We start from the raw sequence: 12,318 nt of genomic DNA on the forward strand, positions 1-12,318 counted from the left end.
CATGCATGTTTAAGTTAAGTAAAAAAGAAAAATAATGTGGTCAATGAAAGGTTGAGGAAGAGTAAAAAAATAAATTATGAAAAAATAGAAAATACTATAAATTATTTCTTAAAAAAAACTATTTTTCTTTCTCAGTAAAATGGGAAGAGCAAAGGTAGATGATGATGAAAACAACTAGTGTGATGTGATTTACAGTAAGAAATATACATTTGGCCTTTGTCCCCATTTCCGGCCCAGAGCTCTTAAAACCCTTGGAATTTCCTAAGTAAAGAGAGCAGTAAGATGTATTATGTCAACAGATGACTTTGGAAGTTTATAGGAATAGAGGTCAGATACTGGGGAAGCCAACCATGTGATTAGAGGGTTAAAACCTTCAGTCCCACCACCTCCCACATCACACACAACCAGGTCTCCTGGGAGAAGAGAGGAGATGGAGATTGAGTTCAATCTTCAATGGCCAGGGATTTAAGCAGTCATAGCCCCAAGGATGGGATTCCAACAGCTTTAGGATTGATAAACTCTTGGAGATTTGGGGAGAGTGCTGCTCTCATGGAGCAAGGAAGCTTTGTACCCTTTCCCTACACTTCGTCCTATGTATCTCTTTAATCTGGCTGTTCTGAGTTATATCCTTCTATAATAAACTTGTAATCTCTTTAAAAACCAGTAAGTAAAAATTTTCTCTGTATTCTGTGAGTACTCTAGCAAATTGACCTCAAGAAGGGAGTCACTGGAACGTCTGCTCTATAGCAGGTCCTCAGAAGCACAAGCGATAACCTGGACTTTCAACTGGCATCTGAAGTGGGGGAAGGAGATACAGTTCTACAGAACTAAGCCCTTAACTTTGGGATCTGACAATATCTTGGGTTAGATAGCATAAGCATTGAGTTGAATTGTAGGACCCTCAGCTTGTATTGGAGCATTTCTTGTTGTTTGGAAACCTCCCTCCATATTCATACATTGAAATTTTAAATAGGTAGATGATAGACAGAAACATACATGCACAAGCAGTGCATGCGCACGCACCACACACACACACGTGTGTCTGTGTGTGCATGTATGAGGAAGAGAGAGGAGGACAAGATAAACAATAAGAATTGATTAATCTGAGTGAATACCTGATGTGCAAGGGCTCCCTGTATTATCATCTTAGTAACTTTTCTGAAAGCATGAAATTACTTCCAATTACAAGTGTTTCAGTTTGTTTTTTAATTATAAATGAAACTGCGGAAACATGCTGAACAAAAATTTGTGGAAATAAATTATTAAAAATACCTCCCCAAAGGGAACACAGTTTTTAAATGTCTAAAAATAAAGCAAGAAAAGAAACGAAAAAATTAAAATGTCAGATGCTGTTCCAGTAAAAACAATCCTGGTTCAGTGCAAGAAAATATTTTAAGAGATAGGGACTAGTGGCTGTTCTTCATAAGAGCATGGTCAGGACATTTATCCCATCCACCACAAATGTTTAAATAATAAATTTAATTACTTGTAAGACAAAGAAAAGAGGCTCATATAAAACAAATGAGTTATGAAGGGATATTTGGAGAAAGTTCCTAAGGTTGAAGGAAAAAGCCCCCAGAATTTAATTGTACAGCAAGAACGTTAAGTGGGTTGATAGTGTCATCCCAGGTCAGACTGAAGAGTTGCAGAGTATATATGAGACATTGGAACAAACAGAAGCATATTGAAAACAGATGTCAAAGCACAGTGTTCTCAGTCAAGAATAGCTATTACTTGGAATAAGTAGATAGGAGGGAAAAAACTTCATACCCTGGATCATCCAGGAAGCCAGAGCTGACATTATCGTGGAATTTTCTTCATCAGCATTCTGCATCCATCTAGGCCTTACTTCGGATGTATTTGCTGAAATGATCAAGAGTTCATCTATCACATAATTTATCTCAAGCAAACTAAAAAATTTATTACTACCTAAAGTATTCTACCACATAGATGTCATAGTCGAGAACAACAGAATATTAAGTTTACTAAGCATCTTAAATTTGAATAATAACTTTTTTATTTGCTTCCTAATCCTGTAACATCGACAGCACCTCTCTATTAAAGAAGAGAACTAAAGATGAATGGAGCTAAGAATGGACATCAGGTTTTCTATTTTCTGAATATTTATCTATCTTCCATTTACTGATTTGTGATGTTTTTCCTTAACATGAAGAGTATAGGTCCTCTATGAAAATTTAAAATCAAGCCCTAGTATCAAAGTCTGGGGATCAAATCAGCAAAACATTTACACACAGGAGGAGATTTGATCAAGGGCTCTATATGACGATTGCTTTTGTCCAGATGGATGATAAAGACTTAAAGATTAGTTTCTCATGCAGCATTTGAGGTAGGAGTTGTAATGACTTATTATATCTTGAATTTTAATGCATCCATTCTTTCTCTTCAGAATTCAGAATGGTAATATCTAATTGAAAGAATAAAAATATCAGCTTTATTCAGGGAAACAGAGTTCTTGTACCTATTTGGGGGAATATTTCTTTTAGAATTTTGCTTCGCCTTTTGAATTGGAATCAGACACATCTGGGCTTCAAAATCTCAACTGCAATGTCCATTGGTGGAGACCTTCACACATGCTAGCTGAACCTCAGTTTTCTTATCTTTAAAGGAATGATACAGTATGTTTTTCTCCCAGAGGAATGATACTAAGATTAAAATAGGTAAAATCGTAAAGCTTCTAGAATAGTTACAGACCAAGGTTGCCAAATAAACAATGAATTTTCTTTTTTTTCCTTTTCTAGAGCCGCTCTCACAGCATATGGAGGTTCCCAGGCTAGGGTCTAATCGGAGCCATAGCCGCTGGCCTACACCACAGCCACAGTAACACCAGATCCTTAACCCACTGAGCAAGGCCAGGGATCAAACCCGCAACCTCATGGTTCCTAGTCGGACTCATTAACCACCGAGCCACAACGGGAACTCCGACAATGAATATTTTAAAATATGTTGCTTATTACAATATCTGTTTATCTGAAGTTCATATTTAACTAGATTTCTTATCTTTTCTATCTTTTTTTTTTTTTTTTTTTTTTGCTATTTCTTTGGGCCGCTCCTGCGGCATATGGAAGTTCCCAGGCTAGGGGTCCAATCGGAGCTGTAGCCACCAGCCTACGCCAGAGCCACAGCAATGCGGGATCCCAGCCGCGTCTGCAACTGACACCACAGCTCACAGCAATGCTGGATCATTAACCCACTGAGCAAGGGCAGGGACCGAACAAGCAACCCCATGGTTCCTAGTCCGGTTCATGGTTCGTTAACCACTGCACCACAATGGGAACTCCTAGATTTCTTATCTTTTCATTTACTAAATCTGACAGTCCTACTCCTAGCACAAACAGATGCCTGAGAAACATTGCTCCTTTTGCTTTACTTTAATGGTCCTTCAAACATAGGCCTGTAAATTCCTCCGTTACAGAGCAGTGAAAGACAGCAAAATCAAAAGAATCCTTAGCCTACATGCCTGGGAATGGGCATAGAATAACAAGAGGACCATTCACACTGATGAATAGTGATAGATTCTGTCTCCAAAATCATAGGGACCTAAAATTCAGATGGTAAAAGAGCACCATCTTAAAGCCCCAACTTCCCTAAAGTAGAATATAATCAAATGTTCTGGTACGGTGAAATGATGAAATAATAAAAGAAACAAAATAGTTCCATTTTAAGCCATTTAACTGATATTGTAAAACACATATGCTCATTTGTCCCAAATAACTTCAAGATCTAAAGGAGATAAAATGTTCAATAAGTTTAATAAGACACATTCAGTCACATTCGTCAAGTGGATACTCACTTTGATATTACATAAGCAGGAACTTCTCTTTTTCCTTTACTAAGATAATAATATGATTGAAAAATCAAGTTTCCTATTATCTCTCAGCCTGGAAAATTCTGCTAAATCCCAAGAAAGTAGTATCTCCAAACTACAAAAATGCCTAATTCCTTATTTAGACAACTGAACAAAAACTTCAAATCATGAGACTCTTTCCAAATGAAGACTTAACAACAAAGTTTTGTTGCTTCTATGTCACATACCAAACTCTGTTCTCAGCTTTAAACTGCTGAGAACACCTTCCTCACAGGGGTAATTACCAGTATTAAACAGCACCCACCAAGTAAAGTACAGAGCCCCGAAGTGGCCCTCAATAAACATTCGTTTCCCTTTCACTTGATCTAACCTTAGGCTCCACCCAGATGCTGGATACAAAATGATAAATAATCCAAAGTCCCTTAGCTATATACTTGTATATACTCTGTTATTTTGAGATATGTTTCTTGGCTTACAAGCCATGGAAAAACATTAGTATACTCATCTTGTGGAAGAGAGAGCAAAGTTTTCAACCATGAGAGAAGTTTAGGTATGATTTCCTTGAAAGTTATGTAGGACTATAATAATTTCCTGAGTTATCAAACTAAAAATGGAAAGAAAAAAATATTCCTTAGACTTGAAAGGTAATGCATCAAAAGAGAATATAATCTGATGGGAGAATAAGATTGCAAAGGTAGCAAAACAGCCATCCAATCCAAATAAGATTGCAAAGGTAGCAAAACAGTCAAGCCCTCCTTTTTTGTCCTAGCCTAAAACCCTAAGCTCACTCCTATACATTCTCCCAGAAGCCACATCACTACTGCCAATATCAAAACAAACAACAGAACAACCTCCAAAAAACCTGCAGCTGCAGATGAACAGAAGAGAGTTTTGGTTTACGTGATAATTAACCATGTTTTGAATGAATTCCACATAAGACCAACTGCAGTAAAGAGCACTCCGGAAATATAACTAAAGTCTGTGACTTATTAAGGGTCCCCAGCATTAGCAAGTATGACTGAGAATGCTTCTTCCCTGAAGAAGGAACCCAAAAGCAGAATGGAGGCAATGTAAGAGGAAAGGAAAGAGCACATAAGAACCAGATTTCTGATATGGATAGACTGCTAAAATAACAAATTGTTTTGCCTGGAATCACTGTCTCTGTATTTTCTTTGACTAATCTCTTTTAATGAAATCCTCATTCCCACAATAATAGCAAGACATAATAGCTTCTTGGAAATTCTCCCTCTATTGTCTCCAGCAGGATTCCAGAACAGCTAAAGTAAAAACCCATGGCTGTAAGCAGAAAAAAAAAAAAAAAAACCCTGTCTCAATGTGCTCTGGGTTATCAGTCTGTTTTTCATAAACGAGCTCCTGAATTCTGCCACGTTGTTTGAAAAAAATAATACACACAGACCATGTCTGCACTAAACTGATGAGCCCATTATGAAGGCCAAGTTCAGTAAAAATAAGTCAAGCCAAAAGAGAAAAATTGACTATTGTAAAGGTTGAACCAGATGTTTATATAGAGCCATTTCAATCAAAAGGCATAGCTTAGAAATCAGCTTATATGAAGCAGATGGCCAAAATCCTGTCCTGGTTTCTGGGTTTTCTGCTTATATTCCTAGGTCTGACTGTGTTTTGGGTTTGGGTTTTTGTTTTGGTTTGGGGGTTGGGTTTTTTTTGGGGGGGGTATTGATGGGGGGGGCAATTCTTGTTGTCGTTGTTGAACTGCCAGTCATTTAAAAAGCCAAACCAGTTGTGTTTATGAATCTAACCTTTGAAGAAGATGAAGACACTGGGTTTGGTAGAAACAGACATGCTTTAGATTCCCTCCTGACTTTAGTTCCAGGAACCTAAAGCTTATAATTGACTATAGAGAAAATAAAATGTTTGGAAACACCTTCTAAGATGGATGAGGGTGTCTTGAGGGAACCCCCCTCAGTGTCCTCACAATTAGAAAATATTCACCTGGGAGAAAGGAGAGAGGATGAAAGAGAGACCTGGAAATCAGCCTAGACTTTGTGCGTTATCTTCCCTGGGCCTGAAATGCCCTACCCTCATTCCTTTCCTGATCTATAGGAAAACTCCCATTCACTCTAAATCTCAGCTCAAGGGTTACTTCCTGGTTGACTTACAAAGCACTCTTTTCTCTACTTTCCATTTATTCCACCGTTTAATAAGACAATGCCTTTTTTTTTCCCTCAGCCCAGAATTTCCTAGTTTGTTAAGACTTTTCCGACACACACAACACATAGTTAATTATCGCTTCTTCGTGCTGCGGCTGTCCCTAATCCTTGCTTCTATTATAGCCCTCATCACATGGTAGTGTAAGGTTTTGGTTTGTTTTCTATATTTCTGTCTCTTCTAGAACACTGAAAGTTGCTTGAGGGCAGGAATTGTTTCTTGTGTCTGAAATCCCTTATGCAGAGCCTGTATTTGTAAAAGCACTCAAGGAGCTGGGCTTCTGGCAAAAGCAAACTAATCTGCTTTGGTTCTAATGTCCTAGAGAACAACTAGATAAAAGCATTACAAAATGTTTTTTCATCTTTGAATGCACTGGAAGACTAAGACAATGGGAATTTTCAGGGTGTAGGATAGAGTAAAATAGGAAATCCAGAGAGGTGAGCCCAGCATTTGGAAGAGCATCTGCCTGGCAGAGCACACGGTTGGGAGTGAAGGTGAAGTAGCTGATTGTCCGAGAATCTATCAGAGTTGCCACCACTTCCAGTGAGACTGGAGACAGACATTTGAAGTCATGGCCTCCCAAGGACAAGACGACCTGGAAAACCTCCCCAGTTTGGGGCTGAAAAGCAGCAAGGCTGTATCCCAGGAGTGAGAATGAAGTAAAAATAAAGAGGTTTCTTAAGGTCTAAAACCAGTTACAAATCATCTCATTCTGACTGAGTTACAGTGATGAATCAACAGCAGAGCTGCCTATCCGAGGCAAAAGCAAATCATCTCTGAAGGAAGGGAGCCTCAAATTATTTCTATGCATTTCCATATATAATGCTTAGCTCTCAATCAAAAATAATTAGTCATATGAAAATATAAGAATTTATAGAAAAGCTAAAAGAACAGGCAACAGACTCTTAGAAGGTAAATAAAATAGAATTTTCACACTGGGACTTTTAAAGAACTATGAATAATACGCTTAAGGAATTATGAGAGGATCATATGCTAGACAACTAGAAATTATTTTTTAAAGGGTTTAAGCATATGGAAAGATCTTGAGGAATTATCTGGGAGTGATCTCAATATTAGTGGTAATTATATGAGTAGGCCTAGATAAAAATACAATGGGTTAACAATGGGCTATTTGCTTAAGAGATGTCTATTTTACAACACGCATTATAGGCAGAAATGCAGAGATATGTATAAAGCATATATATAAATAACATTCAAAGTAATAATATTTTTAATACCCCCCAACTAGAAATATCCCCCTAGTTGAATAGAATGGTTGAAGTCACTGTGGTTTACTTAGACAATGAAATAATGCAGTAATGAGTGATATAATGTTTTATACAACTTGCATAAATCTCCAAAAAATAACACTAAGAATCCAGACATAGACAAAACACATCCAGGATGATTCCATGTGTACAAAGTCTAAAACAGGTAAGAGGCCAGGATAGTAGTTACCTTTGGGAGGAGATAGCGATTAGCAGTATGCACAAAGGGGATTTGGGGATGCTGAAAATTTTCTGTTTCCTGACTTGGGTCATGGTGAGTCCATGAGTGTATTTATTTTATGATAATTCACTGAGCCATATTTTATGATTTGTGTACCTTTACCTATGTAAGTTTTACTGCATTAAAAACTTACATAAAATTACAAATAAAGATAGGCATTCAATAATGTTGTGAAATGAATTAATGTATGAATGAATACATCAATGAATCTTGTTTCAAAGATTTACAACCACTAGAAAGAAAAGGTAACGAGAGCAGGTACTAAGAAATGAATAACCTCATAATGTCACCTGAGTTTATTGGGATTTATGTCACTGTTAAAATGAAGTGGACTATTGGGCACTTGAGATAAATGTCTTCCAGGATATTACCTAATATTTGACTTAGAAATAAATTCTTTCTGTTATTTCGGGACCTAAATTACTCTTACAGTTAACATTCTATTTGTCTTAGGTGATATTTTACTTCTCTGTTTCTAAAAACTGTTCTCAAGATAGGCCAACTGAATAAACAGACATCTGACAGGGAAGAGCAGTAGGAAGGCTGACTGCTAAAACAACAGAAAACTAATCCATTTTATAGTATTCCTGTACTTTCTGAATGAGTCCTGAGATTAACAGGTACAGATATTCAGTTAACTCTATTAGCTAACCTTGGTACCAGTTAGAATATGAAGTGACAATTTACCAAGTGGGTTTTTGAAGACTCTAGAAAGCTTAAGGGTGTTTTTCTCAGAGTTAAGTTATTCTTTGCTGATAAACAATACAATAGGGGCACGTGGTTCCATATATCTTGGGTGGCATTTGATTTGATCTTCCACCACCTTATTGCAAATATTTGTGAATTTCTGGCACTCTCCCTCAGCTGTTTTATTAGCCACATCTATTATCTGACATTTCATACAAATATAGATTCCAGATTCTCTTAAAGTGTATGGTAGGGCTCTGTGTCCTGTGTATGAAGAATATCACTGGGTGCAATCCCAGTGTGATCTAGATAATATATCAAATATGTGTGTGAATGTGCGCATGTACGTGTCTGAACACCAGTGATGGGGGAGCAGGGAGAGGATGAGCTGGGAATATTGAGTATCAGGGACTGTTCCTCCCAGCAGCTGTATGGTGTCTAGAATTCATCCAGGAAGCCATCACTTCCCACTCCCAGCAAACTCCCCTTGAAGGAAAACCTCAGGTAATTTGATATATATCAAGTAACTTGACATATTATCCCAAGTCCCTGAGTGTTTTAAGAAAAAATTAGGTAGAAAATTCTAAGACATGAAGCTGTCAGCACCTATTGCGTTTTCCAAACACACTTTGCAAGTGAATTCTTAATCACTTAAGACCCAAGCATCTCATAAAATGCCAGTGGTCCAGGGAAATGGCTAAGACCGGATTTGGCACAGAATTGTTTATTCTAAGATTGGTACCCTTCTATGGCACTTCAGACATAAAGGCCGCCCTTTGTGACCAACCAAAGGAAGCAAGAGCCTTCCTTTTTGAAGATGTACTTCTGAGTTTTGTAACTGTGACCATCCCTGATGGAGGGCAAGAGAGACTATATCCCTGAAGGCTTGAGTATTGAAGGGAACTTAGGAGAAACCAAATATCAGCCTCCAATGTGGCTTACTAATTCTGTCTCAAAAACAAAGAAGAAATTATTTCCCCTCTCCACTGGGGTCATACCTTTGGGAGACAATATATATAAACATTTATAGACATATATAATGGGTTCTTCATGGTATTTTGGAAGTAAAAACCAACTGAAGCATATTTTAGTGAATTAATCCTAATTAACACAGTCCTTTGTATGACCTACCACCCTCAGAATTTTTGTCCTGTCTACTGGTAAAAAATTAATAAGCAGAAATATCAATTAAATAGTGTTGGGAGACCAGAAGAGGTGCTCTCATGCCCTGCAATGATGGCCTTCATAGGAAGGAAAAAAAAGACTTCTCTTTCTGGCACAGACTCAGCAAATGAAAAGTCATGAACCTTGGTTTGCTATAGCCCTCTCAACTTCCTTTTCCTCTGTATAAAAACATTTTCCTTTTCTTGCACATGGGCACTTGTAAGTAGCTCACCATAGTTGCAGACCCTGAACCCTGTGATTCTCCACTGATCCCAAATAAACCCATCTTTGCTGGAGATATATCTGAGTTTATTTGGTCCAGGTCAACAATACCACTACTATTATTATTAATATTTTCATTTCAATTGACTCAACACGTTTACTTTAAATTCATCAGCTTCATCTTAATAATATTTGCAGAATCATGAGCTCAATACTAGGTATATTCTTTTCTAATATATTTTAAATAAATAATTTTAAAAGTTTAAAAACATTGATCAATCCTTTTACCATTAAAAATTTACTTATTTGGCACTGCTATCACATGCACTATACTTTGGAAAGTGCTGTTTTATATCCCACCTCAGTTCCGTTGTTCTTTCAAACCCTCCTGATGAGAAGTTGAGACAAAGAGGAATGGGAAGAGAATTCATAGTCAAAATCCGATCTGAGTTTTAATCCCAGCTGGGTCACCAAGTAGCTGTAATTTATATTCTTGACTTTTCTATATGTGTTTTATTATCCATCATAAAAGAATAAAAAGACTTTCTTTGCAGGAATATGAAACTTAATTGAGATTATTTTTGAGAACACTGACCAGTACATAATAGGAGTTCAGTAAATGAAAATTTTCCTTTCATTCCCCTTTTCCTTCTTTAGCAGAGACCAAACCTTGGATTTCCTGCTGTTTGCAATTCACTTTAAGCTTTCTCAGTTCACAGCCAAGAGGCATTAAGGGATACTATGCACATTAGCAACACATGCATCTATGATTACACTGTTCTCACTTGAACATGTCATTCTACTTTAAAATTAATTGTTCATACATCTTCCTGTCCCATTAGACTACAAATGTCTTGAAGGTAAATTCTGAGGATTCAGTTCTACCATCTAAATATCTCTGGAATCTGTCACTTCTTTCCATTTACACTGTCACTACCTAGGCCAAACCGCCATCATTTTTAATCAAGACAACTGTGATATTCTCTTCCTGGCCTCTCTTGCTATATACTCTTGTTCCAATCAATCCACCCTTTCAAAGAGCAAGCAAGAGAGCTTTTTTGAAGACATAAATCATATCTCTCCCTTTTAAAACTCTTCAGTTACATAACATTATTCTTAAAATAAGATCTCAAAATCTTAAACTCAACTCCAAATCTTGTATCATCTGCCATCTGCCTACATATATTGTCTCAGACAGCATTACTGTCCTTCCAGACTGACTTTCAAATATAAGGGTCTCTTTTCTACTTCACAAGTTATAATATTCTTTGTCACCATGAGGCCATTGAGCTTGACATATTTTTCTGTCTAGGATGCTTTTCCACAGCACAGCAATTTGATAATATGATACCAAAGTGAAATTCAGTTCCAAAGGAGGGGCTCCTGACCGTCTCAGGCTTCCCTGTTGTCCGTTCCCAAGTATCTTGTACTTGGACACTCACTTCATTAGGACAAGGATTTCTTCTGTCTTTTCACTATTGTGTCCTTAGCAACTAAAGCACTCCTGGAATATACATGTACATTTAATGAATACATGAATACATTTGAATGAACCTATTTGTGTAAAAAGGTGCAATACCTATTCTTTACTTTCATTACAGAAAATTTTACTGACCTAAAAATGCGCATATATTTAATGATTTAATTCTACTCTAGAGAGCATATAATCCTGAATACCCTTTTTACTTTACTCTGTCATGCCCCCGCTCACAAGATAAATCTACTATTATGCTTTTATGCATATTTATGCATCATATCTTCACAAAGGAGGCAGAAGACCCTGAGATGAATGGAGAGCCCTTGGCCCACATCTATGTGAACCTGCTGACCTTCCCACCTGGGTGCTAATAGGACCACTCCTTGCTAATGTGTGAAACTAGTGAGACTGGATATGGATGAATCTGTCTGTCTGCTACTCAGAAGGGGCTGAGGTGTCAGTTCCAAATGCAACCCACTGATAAGGAAATTCTTGAATGATAACAGCAGGTTTGACATTGATGGAGCCTCCCCATCTGGTGTGTTTAGGGGAGCAATAATGGGTAAGGGGTGGCAAAATGTGTTTTCCTGGCTCCCAGCCACCACCATATTGTGTTAAACTCTCTTTTCCACTGTTCTGCTATCCCCACCTCAGTGTGACTTGAAAAAAAAGTTCTAGAAATGCTTGATTGCTTTTGAAACCTTTGCTTTCCTCTTTTTGATGAAATTGGGCTATTCCATCTTATGGATAAAAATATGCCTTTCCTTTGGATGTACTCAGAAAGTTATTTTATAGCGGAGAAAGTTTCATATGCAGATTGTGTTGTGTTAGCATTCCCCTAGAGGCCAATGTGGTGTCTAATGGAGTTGCTAGTTACATTTTCAAAGGCAGCAACATTCCTAAATTACTGTTGATGTCCTGTTCAATGATTGTTAGATGCTTTCTTTTTCCCGTTTGGATACACTGGATGGCCGGTGGCACACGTAGGCACCCAAGGTGATCTAATATACCCCATGTATCTCCAGGTAGCATTTCCCCATTAAAATCATTTGCAGATTCCATGTTTCATCACTACCAAGAAAAGCACGTACCCACGTTGTCACACATATAATTACTTCCAGGTAACTGTTAGTCAGAGACTATTCCAGTGTGGTTAGTTACCAAGCCACAACAATCATGGACTCAGGTTAAATAAGACATAAAGAAATATTTTCACTGATATTACCATCCATGTATCTCCTGATGG

General features: G+C 37.5%; 1 long non-coding RNA gene across 1 annotated transcript in view; it reads right to left on the minus strand.

The window, feature by feature from the left end:
- Positions 1-12,318, minus strand: part of LOC106504343 — a 699,971-nt gene that overhangs the window by 476,204 nt on the left and 211,449 nt on the right. Inside the window, exon 2 of the long non-coding RNA XR_002346092.1 lies at positions 1,771-1,863. This is a non-coding gene — a long non-coding RNA (uncharacterized LOC106504343). The remainder of the gene's footprint in view (positions 1-1,770; positions 1,864-12,318) is intronic.

Source organism: Sus scrofa, chromosome 7 (assembly GCF_000003025.6).
Source record: "Sus scrofa isolate TJ Tabasco breed Duroc chromosome 7, Sscrofa11.1, whole genome shotgun sequence".
Taxonomy (NCBI): Eukaryota; Metazoa; Chordata; class Mammalia; order Artiodactyla; family Suidae; genus Sus; species Sus scrofa.